We start from the raw sequence: 20,465 nt of genomic DNA, 5'->3' as shown, positions 1-20,465 counted from the left end.
GAAATTGATGGAGCCTGAGTGCCTCCAGCATTTTCTGATTTGATTTGATTTCAGAGGGTAAATATATGTGAAAAATTGATCAATAATTGGTTTAACCCTTATCGTCATACTCTATTTGTATATCGGGTCCTGTGGGAATCTGCCTCCCTTTCCAGCTCCTCTCCCTGGCACAGTGGTTAGCACTGCTGCCTCACAGCGCCAGGGACCTGGGTTCAATTCCCGGCTCGGGTCACTGTCTGTGCGGAGTCTGCACAGTCTCCCCGTGTCTGGGTGGGTTTCCTCCGGGTGCTCCGGTTTCCTCCCACATTCTGAAAGACGTGCTGGTTGGGTGCATTGGACGTGCTAAATTCTCCCTCAGTGTACCCGAACAGATGCTGGAGTGTGGCCACTAAGGGATTTTCACAGTAACTTAATTTGATTTGATTTGTTATTATTGTCACATATATTAACATACAGTCAAAAGTATTGTTTCTTGCACGCTATACAGACAAAACATACCATTCATAGAGAAGGAAAGGAGAGGGTGCAGAACGCAGTGTTACAGTCATAGCTAGGGTGTGGAGAAAGATCAATTTAATGCAAGGTAAGTCCATTCAAAAGTCTGCTGGCAGCAGGGAAGAAGCTGTTCTTGAGTCGGTTCGTACGTGACCACAGATTTTTGTATCCTTTTCCCGAAGGAAGAAGGTGGAAGAGAGAATGTCAGGGGTGTGTGGGGTCCTTGATTATGCTGGCTGCTTTGCCGAGGCAGCGGGAAGTGTAGACAGTGTCAATGGATGGGAGGCTGGTTTGAGTGATGGACTGGGCTACATTCACGACCTTTTGTAGTTCCTTGCAGTCTTGGTCAGAGCAGGAGCCATACCAAGTTGTGATACAACCAGAAAGAATGCTTTCTATGGTGCATCTGTAAAAGTTGGTGAGAGTCGTAGCTGACATGCCAAATTTCCTTAGTCTTCTGAGAAAGTAGAGGCGTTGGTGAGCTTTCTTATCTCTAGTGTCGGCAATGGGGGTACATTGCAGTGTTAATGGAAGCCTACTTGTGACTAATAAACAAACTTTTATTTCATCGCACTTCTGCAAAACTCTTAAAACCCCCCTTCATTTTCACTTAGAATTATGGAATCCTACAGTGCAGAAGGGGGCCATTCGGCCCATCGCGTCTGCACTGACAACAATCCCATCCAGGCCCTATCCCCATAACCCCTCATATTTACCCCTCTAATCCCTCTAACCTACACATCCCGTGACACTAAGGGGCAATTTAGCATGGCCAATCAACCTAACCCGCACATCTTTGGCCTGTGGGAGGAAACCGGAGCACCCGGAGGAAACCCACGCAGACACGGGGAGAATGTGCAAACTCCGCACAGACAGTGACCCAAGCCGGGAATCGAACCCGGGTCCCTGGCACTGTGAGGCAGCAGTGCTAACCACTGTGCCACCGTGCCGTCCTATCCTAACTTCCCCACCCATCTCATCTTTTCCCTCCTCCGCTTCAACATTTTTGACATCAGCTTCTCCAGGAGCCCGTCCCTTTAGTTTTTTTGACGTTTCTTTACAACAAAAATATGTCGGATTGTCGTTTGGGGAGAGACTGCCCCCTCCCTCAGAACAATTGCCCGTCCCTCCTGCCTCCAACAACCCAGCCGAGATGGGGCAGGGTGGGCGGAATTCTCCCCCGAGGGAAGGGTTTGATCCGAATATTAGCCGAGAGGCTGGAATTTGAACTTCTGGATAACAGTCCGGCATTGTGGCTACTTATAATGCGGCACTATCCGCCTGACTTTACAGATTGATGAGCAAGATGAAATCTAATCATCTTTTTTTCTCTCGCTCCCTCTTGTCTCGAAAACAATTACGTCAACTGAAAGTCAACATAACAAACTACATCTGTTCATTAACCGGCTTTGCAATGGATTGTTTCCATTAGCAGTTAAGAGTAGGGTTGGCTTCTCTCTTTTTTATACAGGACAAGATAGTTATTCCTGGTGGCAGACATGTACAAAGATAACTACAATTATTGTCTCTCAGTAGAAGCGCCACTGGGACTAGAACCTGTATCATGAGTCTTGATTGTACCTGCCTGCTATCTAAAGTATATATCTCTCCCTCATTGTTTACCTTAAACCACTAGAGTAGCCAGCTGTCATTCTGAATTGCCTACACGGCAGATACTGTCTGGGTCACAGAGTCACCTGGCACCAAGGGTAATGAGCACCTTTCTTCCAGCTTGCTGCTATTTATCATTGTAAATAATGGTGCTGAAACGCACACTGTTTGATGACAGTCCCTCATCAGCTGATGGCAATTATGTCTAATTTGTGTGGACCACTCTGTACAGCCGAGGTGGGTAACTGAGACAGAGTCTGCAGTGATATAGCTGACAAGCGTTGACAGCCATCAGGTAACTACTGTATGGGGCTTGTTATACTCCGCCCTTCTGGAATGGGGGGGGGGGTGGAATCGGGGGGGTGGAATCGGGGGGGTGGGGGGGGGGCGTTGGGGATTGCCAATTAGAACGGGCTGCTTTGAATTAGAGCGTTTCAAATAAACCACAAAAAGAGCCATTGGTAAAGTAGGAGAGTCTCAACAAGGAGGCATTAAATCCTGGGTGATTACTGAAGGGAAAGTGGCCAAACAAAGAGGGATGTTGTATTACAAGAACTCTCCTGACAACACTTGGGACTACAGGCAATTCAGATGAAGTGCTTCGATTCAAACAGAATGGATTTCCAACATATTTTTGCTCCCTCTGTCTGTGATTTATGTGAGCTGCTCTTTCTGTTGTCTGTGTGTGTGTGTGAGTCTGTGTTTTGTGTCTGTGTGTGTATGTGTGCGAGTGTGTGTGTATCTGTGTCTGTGTTCTGTGTGTGTGTATGTTGTGTCTCTGTGTGTGCATGTCTATGCTGCGTGTGTGAGTGTGTGTGTCTGTGTGTTTGTATGTAATTGTGTGTGTATGTTGTGTCTGTGTGTCTCTGTGTGTGCATGTCTATGCTGCGTGTGTGAGTGTGTGTGTGTGTGTGTTTGTATGTAATTGTGTGTGTATGTTGTGTCTGTGTATCTCTGTGTCTGTGTGTGTGCGCTTTTATCCGTTTGTGTGTCTGTGCTTTTGGTCTGTGTGTGTGTTGGGCCTTTTCACAACGATAAGCTGAAAGAACATTACGTGCACACCGACAATTCTGTAACTGTGGTGTAACTAACTCGTGTTAGTTACACCACAGTTAGTTACTCCAAACTTTAAAAAGTGCAGCCAGTGTGACAATAGGACAGAAACATCGAAAGCTAGCCGTGCTTTTAAGGGCCCTGCAAAGTCATCCACTGTTTCTTGGAGTTGTTTTTAGTAAGAAGGCGTGAGAAGCAGCACTTTGAGAGACACACCCCTAACGTGCCAACAGCGAGGGAAAGAATGCTTGTGAAGGCAGGCCGCAGTGCTGGGGGAGGCAGGGACATTTACTGTAGCTGAGAGCAGTCCTGTAAATGACGCCATTAGTTCAAGATTGCTCAATCTGGATTATTGGGATTCGGCGAGATTGCCTCTTTTTCTCTGCAGTCTGGAGTGTCATTGTCTGTGTCCCATTGTCTCTGTACACTGTTAATGATGCTGTTTCTATTGGGGTATCTGTGATGCTCCAAGTTACTCAGTCACTCAGTGCTGAGTATGAGTCCATGTTCCTTGGCTTGGTGTGGGGCTGGATGGCGGGCAGGAGGGTTTGCTAATGTCAATGCCTTAACCTCACGGGCTCGTGATGAGTGTCCATTCCGTTCTCCCAGCGATACAGCGAAAGATTCTGAATCCCGACTTTGATGTGAGGAAGCTGATTATCCAACTTATTCCTCCGAGAGGAGAGCTAACATTTTATCCCACGTATGTGCGGGATGTGAACAAAGATGTGCGGGTTAGGTTGATTGGCCATGCTAAAACATTGCCCCTTAGTGTCCTGAGATGCGTAGGTTAGAGGGATTAGTGGGTAAAATATGTAGGGATATGGGAGTAGGGCCTGGGTGGGATTGTGATCGGTGCAGACTCGATGGGCCGAATGGCCTCTTTCTGTACTGTAGGGTTTCTATGATTCTATGATATGACAGAGGAAGTGTTTGGTTCCTCCTGAGTGAGACTCATGGAATCCCAACAGAGCAGAATTTTCACAGTAACTTCATTGCAGTGTTAATGTAAGCCTACTTGTGACACTAATAAATATATCTAAAAAAAAAACAGAAGGAGGCCATTCAGCCCACACCAACAACAAACCCACCCAGATCCTATCCCCTTAACCCCACAAATTTACCCTAGCTAGTCCCCCTGACACTAGGGTCAATTTAGCATGGCCAATCCACCTAACCAGCACATCTTTGGACTGTGGGAGGAAACCAGAGCACGCGGAGGAAACTCACACAGATATGGGGAGAACATGCAGACTCTAACAGACAGTGACCCAAGCCAGGAATTGAACCCAGGTCCCTGGTGCTGTGAGGCAGCAGTGCTAACCACTGTGCCACCAGGCCAGTGAGATTGGTAAATGCTTTAATCTCTAAAGACAAATTGTGGGGCATTCCCAACTTGTGTGACATTTGTAAAGTATTCTTTCTGGTTGTATCACAGCTTGGTCTGGCTCCTGCTCTGTCCAAGACCGCAAGAAACTACAAAAGGTTGCGAACGTAGCCCAATCCATCACGCAAACCAGCCTCCCATCCATTGACTCTGTCTATACTTCCTGCTGCCTTGGGGAAACAGCCAACATAATCAAAGACCCCACACACCCCGGACATTCTCTCTTCCACCTTCTTCCATGGGGAAAAGTCTGAGGTCACGTACCAACTGACTCAAGAACAGTTTCTTCCCTGCTGACTTTTGAATGGACCTAACATATATTAAGTTGACCTTTCTCTGCACGTTAGCTATAACTGTAACATTACCTTCTATACGCACTCCTTTCCCTTTCCCCTATGTACTCTATGAATGGTATGCTTTGTGTAGCGCGCAAGAAACAATACTTTTCACTGGATGCGAATACATATGACAATACTAAATCAAATCAAAAAATCAGGCTGCAAGCGAAATGCGGAAAACCGAGTATGCTGAGAATCATCGAGAACAGTAGAATGGAGCTTTGCTTGCATGCATGTTCACTTGTCATCAGTTTGCATTATTGTTCATCTTTTTAATTTAACAGGAGCGAAGGAAGAGAGAAGAGAAAAGAGAGAGGAGTGGAAATCTACCATTTCTGTGCTCCCACCCATCCCCCGACATTGATACGATTCCAAGATGGCCGCAGCTGTCGCCATGGGCCACCCTGGCAAGGGTCTGGTAGCTGTGGTCAGTTTGAATCTCATCTTTCAAAACCAAAAGTCTTCAGAGGGTGCCTCCGTCTTGAGGCAACCTCCCCACCCTTCCTCCCTCTTATCGAATCGGCAACCCCCATGTCTGACATGGGGCAGCTGGTCTCCCTCAGGACTGGAGGGCTTCATATTGACCCTCATGTCTCAGGAACCCACTTGCCACACCCCCATTGGAGGAGGAGCGTGCTCCTGAGCCATGATTGGTTAGCTTGTCAAAACTCAGGTCAGGCATCCTGCAGGACTCGAATCTGGCCCAACATCTTTGAAAAACAGTGTCAGAAAAACAGTTGCCGGGTTACGGTAAAGAGCTGGGGAGAGTGGGACTAATTAGATAGCCTACCAAAGAACCACCACAGGCACAGTGGGCTGAATGGCCTCATTCTGTACTGTGCCTGTCTGATTCTATGAATATCAATGTATCAAAGAGCTTTAACATGATTGTTCTTCGATGTTACTGGCTCACAATTTCTAGAATTAACTTCACTTTCTTAATCCTTTTTCCTCCTATTCATTAGCATACACTCGATGACAGAGTTCCCTGGAAGTTAACGTAGCTCTGGTATCGTTCCCAGACACCAATGAGTTCAGACAAAACATTTCCACTTTGTGGAGGAGAGAGCTAGGGAACATCGCCAAATACTGAATCATAGAATTCCTCCATTGCAGAAGAGGTCATTCGGCCCATCGAGTTTGCACCATGTCTTTGACAGTGTATCTTCCTCAGACCATCTTCCCTGCCCTATCCCCATAACCCTGCACATTTACCATCTTTGAACACTAAGGGGCAATTTACCATGGCTAAACCATCTAACCTACAAGTCTTGGGACACTAAGGGCAATTTAGCATGGCCAATCCACCTAACCTGCACATTTTTAGATCTTACATTATTCATATAAAGAGGTTTCCAGCATTGACCAGTGATGGCAACACGCTGGTTCAATTTATTTGACAATAGGTGAGGCACTGGGGCTAACGGTAAAAACATTTCCCTTCACCAGCCACAGATCAAAGCAAGAATTTACTTAGGGAATGTAGACCCCTATGTCCTGACCATTGGATTTAAACACTGTCGTTACCAGGACTGGTTTGACAAAAGCTATGCTTAAATATGCAACTTCTTGGGACAGAAATCAGCCTCGGGTCACTGTCTGTGTGGAGTTTGTACATTCTCCCTATGTCTGCGTGGGTTTCCTTCGGGTGCTCCCGTTTCCTCCCACACTCCAAAAATGTGCGGGTTAGGTGGAATGGCCATGCTAAGTTGCCCCTTAGTGTCCCAAGATGTGCAGGTTAGGTGGATTGGCCAAGCTAAATTGCCCCTTAGTGTCCCAAGATGTCTAAATTAGATGGATTAGCCTTGGTAAATGCATGGGTTTATGGAGATAGGATAAAAGATTGAAGTTTATTTATTAGTCACAAGTAGGCTTACATTCACACTGCAGTAAAGTTACTGTGAAAATCCCCTAGTCGCCACATTCCGGCGCCTGTTCGGGTACACTGAGGGGAAATTTAGCATAGCTAATGCACCTAACCTGCACATCTTTGGACTGTGGGAAGAAACTAGAGCACCCGGAGGAAACCCATGCAGACACAGGGAGAAAATGCAAACTCTACACAGACAGTGACCCAAGCCAGGAATCGGACCCAGGTTCTTGGTGCGGTGAGGCTGCAGTGCTACCCACTGTGCCACCACGTGCCGCCATGGGGAGAAGGCCTGGGTAAGATACTCCGTCGGAGAGTCAATGCAGACTCGATGGGCCGAATGGCCTCCCTCTGCACTGTAGTGATTCTTTGATTCGATGAATTTCAGAGATTTGCATGATTGAATTTCATGCCAGAGTCAGCGCATTCACCCAGTAATGCTGGGTTAACTAGACACCAATCCCTTGGCCAGGCTGGCAAAGGTTTCTCAAACCTGACCTTCCCATTCCTGGAACAGACCCATTCTGAGCTCTGAGTCTGGCTATGGGTAGCGCTACGCGGGATTATAATGGCTATGATGGAATCGTCTCCGTGTCGGCCTCTCACGCTAGCCTGATCTGGTTTCTGAACTGCAACCTTCAACTGGTAAGAATTGGCTTCCGGAGAAGAGATATGGGTAAAAACTGCATTCCAAAACACAGACTCATTTGTGTGGAATTAGTGGCTCTGTCAAGGACCAGTTCCAGCTGTGCATTAGTGCACGTATATTTAAAGGCTTATGTTAAAATCGGTGAGTGGATTTAGTCAGTGCAAGAAATAAATCTTTAGAATGCTGACAAGGACTCGATCCTTGTGTCGGTGTAAGGGGCTCTGCCTTCTTGTGTTAAGGCATGTTTTCAGTCAGTCAGCTTGGTACGTGCAATCCCTATTTAGGTAGCAGCTTACAGTGGCCAGCGATGTTGTTAGAAAGATGACCAGGATTATAATTGGTAGTTGGAATGCTAACTCACTCTGATCCTCAATGAGGTTTCAACTTCAAGGACAACTTGTCAATGGGAACTGCTTGGTGGACTGAATAAGCACATTGTCCTTTCCCTTCTAGAACATAAGTTTGAACGAAGCCCAATCCATCACGCAAACCAGCCTCCCATCCGTTGACTCTGTCTACACTTCCCGCTGACTCGGAAAAGCAGCCAGCATAATTAAGGGCCCCACGCACTGCCAGATATTCTCTCTTCCACCTTCTTCTATCGGGTGAAAGATACGAAAGTACCAACCGACTCAAGAACAGCTTCTTCCCTGCTGCCATCAGACTTTTGAATGGACCTATCATATATTCAGTTGATCTTTCTCTACACCCTAGCTATGACTGTAATACTACATTCTGCACCCTGCTAAATTATGCATTAGCGTCAGGGGGACTAGCTAGGGTAAGTACATGGGGTTATGGGGCCTAGGTGGGATTGTGGTCGGTGCAGGCTCGATGGGCCAAATGGCCTCCTTCTGCACTGTAGGGATTCTATGATTCTATGAAGAGTCAATTTTACTCATCGCCTGACATCTCTTCCATTCCTTTCATCAGGGGATAACTGTTGGATTGAAATGAAATCTGATTGCATTTTTTCCACTGGATGCCAAGACCAAACTCCCCCTCAGAGAGTCTGAACTGAAGTCGAGTTCCAATCCAGTACCGGCCAAGGTGTAAACGCACCCATAATTTGGCACTAACTTTGGCATCTTTATTCATTCGGCCAGGAAATGAGCACTGAAGGTGCCATGGGAGGCAAGTTCAAGGCATTCAGGAGGGAATTGGATTATTATCCAAAGAGGGAGAATGTGCAAGGTTATGGGGAGAAGGGGAGTGGCTGAGAGCTAGCACAGAAACCATGGGCCGAATGGCTGTGCTGTAACAAATCCGTGATTCTGCCGGAAATACTCATCAAGACAGGCAGCATATTTTGAGAGAGAGAAAGAGAATTATTAATTCAGGCGTGTAACCACTCACCAGGACTAGAAACAGTTAGAAATCTGCCAGGTCTCTAACTTTTCCCAGCTCTGATGAAGGATCGTTGACCTGAAACATTAACTCTGTTTCTCTCTCTCTTGGCAAATGCAGCCTGACCTGTTGAATACTTCCAGAATGTTCTGCTTTTTATCTCATCTTTTCAGCATCTGCAGTATGTTGATTTTGTCCTGAAAACACTGCACTTAAAGAGACAGAGGAACATAGGAACCTAGGAATTAGGAGCTGGAGTAAGCAATCTAGCCCTTCGAATACTCCTCTTTGGGTGTTTGGGGGTTAGTTCCCAGAGGGGGATCAATCTCCGTCTTATAACAATACAAACGTACAAAATCAGAACAGAAGTAGGCCATTTCGCCCATTGAGCCTGTTCCGACATTCAACGCGATCATGGCTGATCTATTTGCGTTGCGTCCCACATTCCCCAGCCACTCCAGATAACGTTTGATTACCTTGTCCAACAAGAATCCATCGACCTCCGTCTTGAAAATATTCCGAGATCGGGAGAAGCCTGCATGGATCTTCCACCCTTGTTAAGTGGGAAAATAAAGCCTCAGAACATTGCATGAAAGAGGGATGAATATTTGGAGATTAGAATATGATACTTTGCCCAGACTCCCAAAATGTGGGAAAAGTAAAGTTCCTCTTCCTGTTATCCATGAGGATCATAGAATTCCAGAATCATGCAGAAGATGGCTGTTTGGTCCATCATTTCCATGCTAGCACTTTGAATGAGCTGCCAGCTTAGACCCAGTCCACTTGCCATTGCCATGGGAAAGTTTTTCCTCCTCAATTATTCTATCCAATTCTTTTTTGAAAATTCCCATTGAAAGTGTTCTTTCAGGCAGCACATTGCTTCAAACAGCACTCCTTGTTCCATTCTGTCTCCGTCTCTGGTTCCCATTACACTGCTCCCTAACATATTTTAGGTAGTCTGTGTCGCAATAAAAGCAATTCAGCTTTTATATTCGAGAAAAGAAATGTATATTGGCGTCCCTTCAACTCCGCAGGAGAAAGGAATAGCAAAGTGATTCTAATTTCCCGACTATTTTTATGATTATATAATCACTTATCCAATTCAGTGGAGAATGGAAAGCGAAAAGTGAGGAGAAGGCTTGGATCGCCCTCCTAATCCCTTCCTTTATTTGAGTACCTTTGCTCCTTGCCAAGTTTGCAATCCGGGAGGCTCAGTGCTCGGGGCTCTGAAGAGGAAAGTGTGTCTGGAAAGCGGATGGCATGGTCAGACATCAGGTTCCCCACGGATGAAGCAATTCCAACTTCAGCTAGACTTTGCTGAGGAAACGCAACAGCTGATATTCCGTTCCGTTTTGCTCGCGTCACTGTGTAATCCGAATATTTTGATTAGTTCTGTGCCTGAACCAAGAGTGGCCTTCCGAGGGCTGAGTGCTTCCAGGAAGAAACATAGAAAATAGGAGCAGGTGTAAGCCATTCCATCAGATCATAAGACCCTTTCCAAGGCCAGCACACCCTTCTTTAGATACGGAGCCCAAAACTGCTCACAATACTCCAAATGGGGTATGACCAGAGCCTTATACAGCTTCAGAATTACATCCCTGCCCTTGTATTCTAGCCCTCTAGACATGAATGTGAACATTGCATTTGCCTTCCTAACTGCCGACTGAACCTGCACTGCACGTTAACCTTAAAAGAATCTTGAACAATTCGACCCCTTGTGCCTGCCCTGCCAATCAATATGATAAGTTTAACAACACCAGGTTAAAGTCCAACAGGTTTATTTGGTAGCAAAAGCCACACAAGCTTTCGGAGCTCTAAGCCCCTTCTTCAGGTGAGTGGGAATTCTGTTCACAAACAGCTTATAAAGACACAGACTCAATTTACATGAATAATGGTTGGAATGCGAATATTTACAACTAATCAAGTCTTTAAGAAACAAAACAATGTGAGTGGAGAGAGCATCAAGACAGGCTAAAAAGATGTGTATTGTCTCCAGACAAGACAGCCAGTGAAACTCTGCAGGTCCATGCAACTGTGGGAGTTACAAATAGTGTGACATGAACCCAATATCCCGGTTGAGGCCGTCCTCGTGTGTGCGGAACTTGGCTATCAGTTTCTGCTCAGCGACTCTGCGCTGTCGTGTGTCACGAAGGCCGCCTTGGAGAACGCTTACCCGAATATCAGAGGCCGAATGCCCGTGACCGCTGAAGTGCTCCCCAACAGGAAGAGAACAGTCTTGCCTGGTGATTGTCGAGCGGTGTTCATTCATCCGTTGTCGCAGCGTCTGCATAGTTTCCCCAATGTACCATGCCTCGGGACATCCTTTCTTGCAGCGTATCAGGTAGACAACGTTGGCCGAATTGCAAGAGTATGTACCGTGTACCTGGTGGATGGTGTTCTCACGTGAGATGATGGCATCTGTGTCGATGATCCGGCACGTCTTGCAGAGGTTGCTGTGGCAGGGTTGTGTGGTGTCATGGTCACTGTTCTCCTGAAGGCTGGGTAGTTTGCTGCGGACAATGGTCTGTTTGAGGTTGTGCAGTTGTTTGAAGGCAAGAAGTGGGGGTGTGGGGATGGCCTTGGCGAGATGTTCGTCTTCATCAATGACATGTTGAAGGCTCTGGAGGAGATGCCGTAGCTTCTCCGCTCCGGGGAAGTACTGGACAACGAAGGGTACTCTGTCCACTGTGTCCCGTGTTTGTCTTCTGAGGAGGTCGGTGGGGTTTTTCGCTGTGGCGCGTTGGAACTGTTGATCAATGAGTCTAGCGCCATATCCTGTTCTTATGAGGGCATCTTTCAGCGTCTGGAGGTGTCTGTTGCGATCCTCCTCATCCGAGCAGATCCTGTGTATACGGAGGGCTTGTCCGTAGGGGATGGCTTCTTTAACGTGTTTAGGGTGGAAGCTGGAGAAGTGGAGCATCGTGAGGTTATCCGTGGGCTTGCGGTACAGTGAGGTGCTGAGGTGACCGTCCTTAATGGAGATGCGTGTGTCCAAGAATGCAACCGATTCCGGAGAGGAGTCTATGGTGAGCCTGATGGTGGGATGGAACTTATTGATGTCATCATATAGTTGTTTCAGTGATTGCTCACCATGAATCCAAAGGAAGAAAATGTCATCGATGTATCTAGTGTATAGCATCGGTTGAAGGTCCCGTGCGGTGAAGAAGTCTTGTTCGAACCTGTGCAGTCAATATGATAACAGCTAATCCTCTATTTCAGCGCCATACTCCCATTGTCTCCCCATACCCCTCGACACTGTGCTGTTAGGGAGGGAGTTCCAGGATTTTCACCCAGCGTTAGGATTATATTCACTGGAGTTTAGAAGAGTGAGAGGGGATCTCATAGAAATTTATAAAATTCTAACAGGATTAGACAGGGTAGATTCAGAAAGAATATTCCCAATGGTGGGGGAGTCCAGAACTAGGGGGCCATAGTGTGAGGATAAGGGGTAAACCTTTTAGAACTGAGGTGAGGAGAAATTTCTTTACCCGGTGAGTGGTGAATGTGTGGAATTTACTACCACAGGAAATAGTTGAGGCCAAAATATTGTCTGATTTCAACAAGAAATTAGATATAGCTCTTGGGGCTAAAGGGATTAAGGGATATGTGGGGAAGGGGGAATCAGGATATTGAATCTGATGATCAACCATGATTAAAATGAATGGCGGATCAGGCATTCAATCATGGCAGATATTTGTCTCATCCCCATTTTCCTGCCTTTTCCCCATAACCCCTGATTTCAAGAAGGCTTGTATTAGTATTTTCATTGAATTACAAGATTAGAAGACCCATATGAACCATAGAATCCCTACAGTACAGAAGGAGGCCATTCGGCCCATTGAGTCTGCACTGACCACAATCCCACTCAGGCCCTATCCCCATAACCCCTCATATTTACCTGCTAATTCCCCTGCTTACGATGCTCTGACAGAAAGAGTTCCTCCTCAGCTCTGTCTAAAATGGGCAGGCCATTATTTTGAAACAGCGACCCCTAGTTCTAGATTCATGTGCGGCACAGAAGCACAGTGCTAGTTAGCACTGCTGCCTCACAGCGCCAGGGACCCGGGTTCAATTCCAGCCTTGGGTCACTGTGTGGAGTTTGCACGTTCTCCCCGTGTCTGTGTGGGTTTCCTCCGGGTGCTCTGGTTCCCTCCCACCGTCCGAAAGACGTGCTGGTTAGGCGCATTGGCCGTGCTAAATTCTCCCTCAGTGTACCCAAACAGGCACCGGAGTGTGGCAAATCGGGGATTTTCACAGTAACTTCATTGCAGTGTTAATGTAAGCTGACTTGTGACACTCATAAATAAGCTTTAAACTTTCTCCCAGAAGAGGAAACACCCTCTCCGCATCCACCCTGTCAATACTCATCAGGATCTTAAAGATTTCAATCAAAGACAATTAATATCCATCACTTGTTTCTCCCAATATGAACAATATATTTAACAAACCGGAACAACGTAATTTAATAAGACATCAACGTTAGATACTGTGGTCAAAATCAGAACTTTCCTGTTTGTAATCTCTGATTTGATTTGGTTTATTATTGTCACGTATTGGGATACAGCCAAAAATATTGTTTCTTGCACGCTATATAGACAAAGCATACCGTACATAGAGAAGGAAAGGAGTTCAGAATGTAGTGTTACAGTCATGGCTAGGGTGTAGAGAAAGATCAACTTAATATATGGTGGGTCCATTCAAAAGTCTGATGGCAGCAGGGAAGAAGCTGTTCTTGAGTCGGTTGGTGCGTGACCTCAGATTTTTGTATCTTTTTCTTGACGGAAGAAGGTGGAAGAGAGAATGTCCGGGGTGCATGGAGTCCTTAATTATGCAGGCTGCTTTGCCGAGGCAGCGGGAAGTGTCGACAGAGTCAATGGATGGAAGGCTGGTTTGCGTGATGGATTGAGCTTCATTCACGACGATGTACTTTATTGCGGTCTTGGGCAGAGCAGGAGCCATACCAAGCTGTGGACAGAAAGAATGCTGTCTATGGTGCATCTGTAAAAGTTGGTGAGAGTCGTAGCTGACATGCCAAATTTCCTCAGTCTTCTGAGAAAGTAGAGGCGTTGGTGGGCTTTCTTAACTATAGTGTCGGCATGGGGGGGGACCAGGACAGGTTGTTGGTGACCTGGACACCTAAAAACTTGAAGCTTTTGGCCACTCGTCCCTGTTGATGTAGACAGGGGCAGGTTCTCCCTCAAGTAAAGGATATTTTCTAATTTTCTGAAACTAAAGCTATTACCGCGATATTTTCAAGCTTGCATCATTGTAACGTAGCTTTCAGAATCCTGGATTAAATAAATATTCCCCAAGGGAATCCCTTAAATTAAATAAAAGAATCTGGTGAAAATGCCAGGTGTCCCAAGTTTGGTCCCGTCATCTGCATTGTGATAATTGAGCTGCGAGTGCATATTACGTTTCTTCACATTTCCGCAGATTTTTCCTTCACTTTTTCCTCACGCATTATTTTGATTACTTTTCAAATTATTTAAATTTTCTCTTACCTTCCACTGTTATTTCAATTTTCTTTTTCATTGGCTGGAATTTTACCACCTCGCCCCCCCCCCCCTTAATTATCACTGGGTCAGTAATCTAGAATTCCCGACTGAACACCATCTTGATAAGGGCAGCAGCACTCCAAGATATCCCACCACCAGCCTTTATGGTCATCATTACTGAGACTAGCTCTTTTTAAAAAAAATTCACAAGCTTCTGTGGCAGGATTTGACCCGCTATCCCCACTCGTTTGGGAATTAATAGCCCAGTGACATTGCCACTACATCACCATCTCCCCATAACTGGGTAGCTTATCTGGTAGAACATAATGGCCGGAATTTCACCAGCACATCCGTCCCAGAATCGGGGCGGGCGAGGTTTCTAGAACGGCATTCTCCATCGGCCTCGAGGCTCGTAAGATCCCACCCGAGGCCGATGGAGAATGCCGTTCTAGAAACCTCGCCCGCCCCGATTCTGGGACGGACGTGCTGGTGAAATTCCGGCCATTATGTTCTACCAGATAAGCTACCCAGTTATGGGGAGATGGTGATGTAGTGGCAATGTCACTGGGCTATTAATTCCCAAACGAGTGGGGATAGCGGGTCAAATCCTGCCACAGAAGCTTGTGAATTTTTTTTAAAAAGAGCTAGTCTCAGTAATGATGACCATAAAGGCTGGTGGTGGGATATCTTGGAGTGCTGCTGCCCTTATCAAGATGGTGTTCAGTCGGGAATTCTGGATTACTGACCCAGTGATAATTAAGGAACAGCAGTCACTGTCCAAGTCAGGATCCAATCCAATTCTATTCCCACACCAAGAGGTGCACTAAGGTAGACTTGCCTCCATGGCTAGTAATTCCCAGAACAGGTCGCTAGTCTGTCGCCAGGGGTTTTATAACTTGAGGGCCGTCACTCCACATCAAGATGACCAGGAGTCTGACCCGCTCTTACCGCCAGCCATTGGCGTGTTTGGAAGGGTTTTGCAAGTTGACACTCAACCTGTTTGCCCGCGTTATGAACGCACCTCCCTTGGCCATCAAGTCCTGGGGTGGGACTCGAACCCGGAGCTTCTGGCTCAGAGGCAGGGACGCTAACCCACTGCGCCACAACATATGCCAAGTCAGGATGGCATGTGACTTAAAAGGGAACTTGGAGATGAAGACGTTCCTATGAATTTGGATACCTTTGCTTTTCTTGATGGTGGAGTTGCCATCCAAGTAAACTCGCGCTTGGTGTGTTAGCTTTTATTGGTAGAGGGATTGAGTTTCAGAGCCATGAGGTCATGTTGCAGCTGTACAAAACTCTGGTGCGGCGCACTTGGAGTATTGCGTACAGTTCTGGTCGCCGCATTATAGGAAGGATGTGGAAGCATTGGAAAGGGTGCAGAGGGGATTTACCAGGATGTTGCCTGGTATGGTGGGAAGGTCGTATGAGGAAAGGCTGAGGGATTTGAGGCTGTTTTCGTTAGAGAGAAGAAGGTTAAGAGGTGACTTAATAGAGGCATATAAGATGATCAGAGGATTAGATAGGGTGGACAGTGAGAGCCTTTTTCTTCGGATGGTGTTGGCTAGCACGAGGGGACATAGCTTTAAATTGAGGGGTGAGAGATATAGGACAGATGTCAGAGGTAGGTTCTTTACTCAGAGAGTAGTAAGGGCGTGGAACGCCCTGCCTGCAACAGTAGTGGACTTGCCAACATTAAGGGCATTTAAATGGTCATTGGATAAATATATGGATGATATTGGAACAGTGTAGGTTAGATGGGCTTTAGATTGGTTTCACAAGTCGGTGCAACATCGAGGGCCGAAGGGCCTGTACTGCGCTGTAATGTTCTATGTTCTATGGTAGGAATATAAAAGCGACATCCATCCAATGAATAGGAATGGATCAAAGCTTATGACAACTCAGTATGATTGGAGTATCACTGAAGGCCACAGCTAACATTTGCTACTTTTCTCTCCACTAACATGCGGGGAAAAAAACATTTATAAACCATCACTGGCTCATGTTATCATCCAACACTTTTCTGTGTCCCCAGAGATACAACGAGAGAAGGAAGTGAGGCCTATCAGTGAAACAATACCATGTGATACTCCACTTGCATTTAATAGTGAACAACACTTCTTCAATATTACCCGAATTCTATCGAGACCTTTCAGAATCCTTCTAATTCTGCAAACCCATATCCCCGATCTTCATCGTCTAAGCAGCCTCACGGAGGAATGTGACTTTTCAGATGCAAAGAAAATGGTTTATGAGCTGCAGTGAAATGAGCCAGCGCCAAAGGAACTTTATGAGACATTGCTATTGCTAATGAGCTATCACCTAATATATCCAAAGTGCTGGAAATATGAGCTCCGCACCCTGGGCGCGTAAGAGAGGCAGGTCGGTCCGCAAGTTAACAGCCAGCCGACAACCTCAGAACGAGTGCCAAAGAATCACAATCCTGCCTTCACAATCCCAGCTTTAGGCCGAATTTGCACAGTGGGCGAGATTTTATGGCCTCTCTCTCGAGTGAAACCGGAAATTCCCACCCGAGGTCAACGGAGATTTTTGTTGTTTATAAGTTTATTCATTTATTAGTCACAAGTAGGCTTCCATTAACACTGCAATGAAGTTACTGTGAAAATTCCCTAGTTGCCACACTCTGGCGCCTGTTCAGGTACACTGAGGGAGAATTTAGCATGGCCAATACACCTAACCAGCACGTCTTTCAGACTGTGGGAGGAAACCACCCAGACGAAACCCACGCAGACACGGGGAGAACGTGCAAACTCCACACAGACAGTGCCCCCAGACGGGAATTGAACCCGGGTCCCTGGCGGCAGCCGTGCTAACCACTGTGCCGCCATGTCGGACCCTCGCTCGCTCCAATTCCATGGCAGGCAAGGTGGTAGATTTCCAGCCAGTGTGTGAAGTCGGGGAGGATAGGGTCTCATTCCCCATATTCAAACCAAGCTCACATTCTGTGACTGGCCTTGAACTTTTAACAAATAATGGACCATCTTCTCCACATACCTTCAACATCCTAGTCTTTGGGTCAGAGATTACTGTGAGATATCACGCAGCATGATTGGTTATACTGGATTATATTCACTAGAATTTAGATGAGTGAGAGGGATTCTCATAGAAACTTATAAAATTCTAACAGGATTAGACAGGGTAGATTCAGAAAGAATGTTACCGATAGTGGGGGGAGTCCAGAACTAAGGGTCATAGTTTGAGGTTAAAGGGTAAACCTTTTAGAACTGAGGTGAGGAGAAATTTCTTCACCCAGAGGGTGGTGAATGTGTGGAATTCACTACCACAGAAAGTAGTTGAGGCCAAAACGTTGTCTGATTTCAAGAAGAAGTTAGATATAGCTCTTGGGGCCAAAGGGATCAAGGGATATGGGAGGAAAGGGGGTATCAGGATATTGAAATTGATGATCAGCCATGATCAAATGAATGGCAGAGCAGGATCGAAGGGCCAAATGGCCTCCTCCTGCTTCTCGATTCTATGTTCCTATGTTCAGTTGTTGAATAAAATCTGCATACCTATTTGACAGAGTGTCACCCTTCCTATTAAACCAAACAAACCAGCAATTGAAAAGTGAAGCTGCCCCTTCTCTGTTGCTGATTTAAGTACAGAAGCTTTGAATAACACATTGCAGAGGAGCTGGATATAATTGGATTTGTTGAACAGTCAAAGGTCTAACATTGTCTTTATGGCACGCATGAGCGTCATTTAAAATGATAGTCCCGCTGTACATCACACAGTCCGTCTGTAGCTCAGGGTCATTCCAAAGCCGGAAGCACCCTTGGGCCGATTCATTATGTTAAAGGTGTGATAGAAATATGTCCCCGTTGTCTGGTCCAATATTTAATGGATACGCTTCATCAATGGAGTATCTCACATGACAAGATGTGCTGCCATCATCTTTACACGATGCCCAGCAACATGGGCCGAATTCACTGTAGGGATTCTATGGTTCTAAATAAAAATATTTTCATGAAGACAAAACAGCCTACATTAGCAGAGACAGGTCTTAATTCAAAATTGCCAGCTTTCTGTCCAATCTTATGTAGCTCTTGGGAAATGCCGCATAATTCTCCCATTTTGCTCTTTACCAAATCTTTTCACTTAAAGAACAAAGAACAAAGAAAATTATAGCACAGGAACAGGCCCTTCGGCCCTCCAAGCCTGCACCAACCATGCTGCCCGACTGAACTAAAACCCCCTACCCTTCCAGGGACCATATCCCTCTATTCCCATCCTATTCATGTACTTGTCAAGACGCCCCTTAAAAGTCACTACCGTATCCGCTTCCACTACCTCCCCCGGCAACGAGTTCCAGGCATCCACCACTCTCTGTGTAAAACATCTGCCTCGTACATCTCCTTTAAACCTTGCCCCTCGCACTTTAAACTTATGCCCCCTAGTAATTGACTCTTCCATCCTGGGAAAAAGCTTCTGACTATCCACTCTGTCCATGCCTCTCATAATCTTGTAGACTTCTATCAGGTCTCCCCTCAACCTCCGCCGCTCCAGTGAGAACAAACCAAGTTTCTCCAACCTCTCCTAGTAGCTAATGCCCTCCATAGCAGGCATACTCCCGCTGAGTAACTCTGAATGAAGGTCTTTTTAACTCATCAGAGTTTAATTTCCTCTGGTGTTGCCCCTGGCAAGCTCCCCGCATCAAATTGGACAATTCCAAAGTAGCCATTTGAGCTTGTTTTTTTTTGTTTTGAACTTATGAGGCTGAAGGGAGATGTAATTCCAGGAACATAGAATGCTACAGTGCAGAAGGAGGCCATTCGGCCTCAATCCCGGCCACAATCCCACTCAAGCCCTATCCCCGTAACCCCATGCATTTACCCTGCTAGTCCCCCTGACACTAAGGGGCAATTTAGCATGGCCAATCCACCTAACCCGCACATCTTTGGACTGTGGGAGGGAACCGGAGCACCCGGAGGAAACCCACGCAGACACCGGGAGAATGTGCGAACTCCACACAGACAGTGACCCAAGCCGGGATTGAACCCGGGTCCCTGACACTGTGAGGCAGTACTGCTAACCATTGTGCCACCGTGCCGCCCTGGTTGGTGTATGGCAGTACAGCAAGTATTGTAATTGGTACAGTACATCCAATGATATAGTTGCTTTGTAGCGAATTGCATATTGATTGAGGGCGGCACGGTAGCACAGTGGTTAGCACTGCTGCTTCACAGCTCCAGGGACCTGGGTTCGAGTCCCGGCTTGGGTCACTGTCTGGGTGGAGTTTGCACATTCCCCTTGTGTCTGCGTGGGTTTCCTCCGGGTGCTCCGGTTTCCTCCCACAGTCCAAAGATGTGCAAGTTAGGTTGATTGGCCATGCTAAAAAAATTACCCCTTAGTGTCCTGAGATGCATAGGTTAGAGGGATTAGTGGGTAAATATGGAGGGATATGGGGTAGGGCCTGGGTGGGATTGTGGTCGGTGCAGACTCGATGGGCCGAATGGCCTCTTTCTGCACTGTAGGGTTTCTATGATTCTATGATTGTATGCTGGGTGGAGGGAGCGAGTGTCTAAGTTGATGGATGAGAGCCAATCAGGCAAACTGCTTGGCACCTGAATGTGCCGAGCTTCCTGAGCCTTGCTAGAGCTGCACCCACCCAGGCACACTGGTCCCCCACACTCCTGACTTGTATCTGGTAGATTGTGGACAGGCTTGGGGCAGTCAGAAGGTGAGTTATTTGTTGCAGAATTCCCAGCCACTGACCTGATCTTATGACTGCGATATTTAGGCTGCTAATAGCTAGTAAACAGTTGCAACCAACTGCAATACCTCAATTTATTTGTGTGTTGTTATTGTACCACAGTTCGGGACCAGCTAGAACGTTCACCCCAGCCACCATCAAGAAAAATAGCAAACAGGTCACAGAGGAGGTGAGTCACCAGCCATGTAGAGCGCAGTCATTGGCTGAGGAAATTTTGATTTGATTTATTATTGTCACATGTATTAGGATACAGTGAAAAGTATTGTTTCTTGTGCGCTATACAGACAAAGCATACCGTTCATAGAGAAGGAAAGGAGAGAGTGCAGAATGTGGTGTTACAGTCATAGCTAGGGTGTAGAGAAAGATCAACTTAGTGCGAGGTAGGTCCATTCAAAAGCCTGACAGCAGCAGGGAAGAAGCTGTTCTTGAGTCGATTGGTACGTGACCTCAGACTTTTGTATCTTTTTCCCGACGGAAGAAGAT

The 20,465-nt window shown here is 46.4% G+C and overlaps 1 long non-coding RNA gene across 2 annotated transcripts; it reads left to right on the top strand.

The window, feature by feature from the left end:
* Positions 1-2,283: 2,283 nt before the first annotated feature.
* On the top strand, positions 2,284-20,152 carry LOC144480290 (uncharacterized). 2 transcript variants are annotated; one of them, XR_013495638.1, is made up of 3 exons: positions 2,284-2,401; positions 5,169-5,311; positions 20,085-20,152. It is a non-coding gene; the product is annotated as an uncharacterized LOC144480290 (long non-coding RNA). The 2 variants fall into 2 exon arrangements; XR_013495637.1 differs by lacking the exon at positions 20,085-20,152 and adding an exon at positions 16,284-16,800.
* Positions 20,153-20,465: the final 313 nt, after the last annotated feature.

This window comes from Mustelus asterias, chromosome 28 (assembly GCF_964213995.1).
Source record: "Mustelus asterias chromosome 28, sMusAst1.hap1.1, whole genome shotgun sequence".
Classification (NCBI taxonomy): domain Eukaryota; kingdom Metazoa; phylum Chordata; class Chondrichthyes; order Carcharhiniformes; family Triakidae; genus Mustelus; species Mustelus asterias.
The sequence above is the reverse complement of the archived record's forward strand: the minus strand, read 5'-3'. Positions and strand labels throughout refer to the sequence as shown.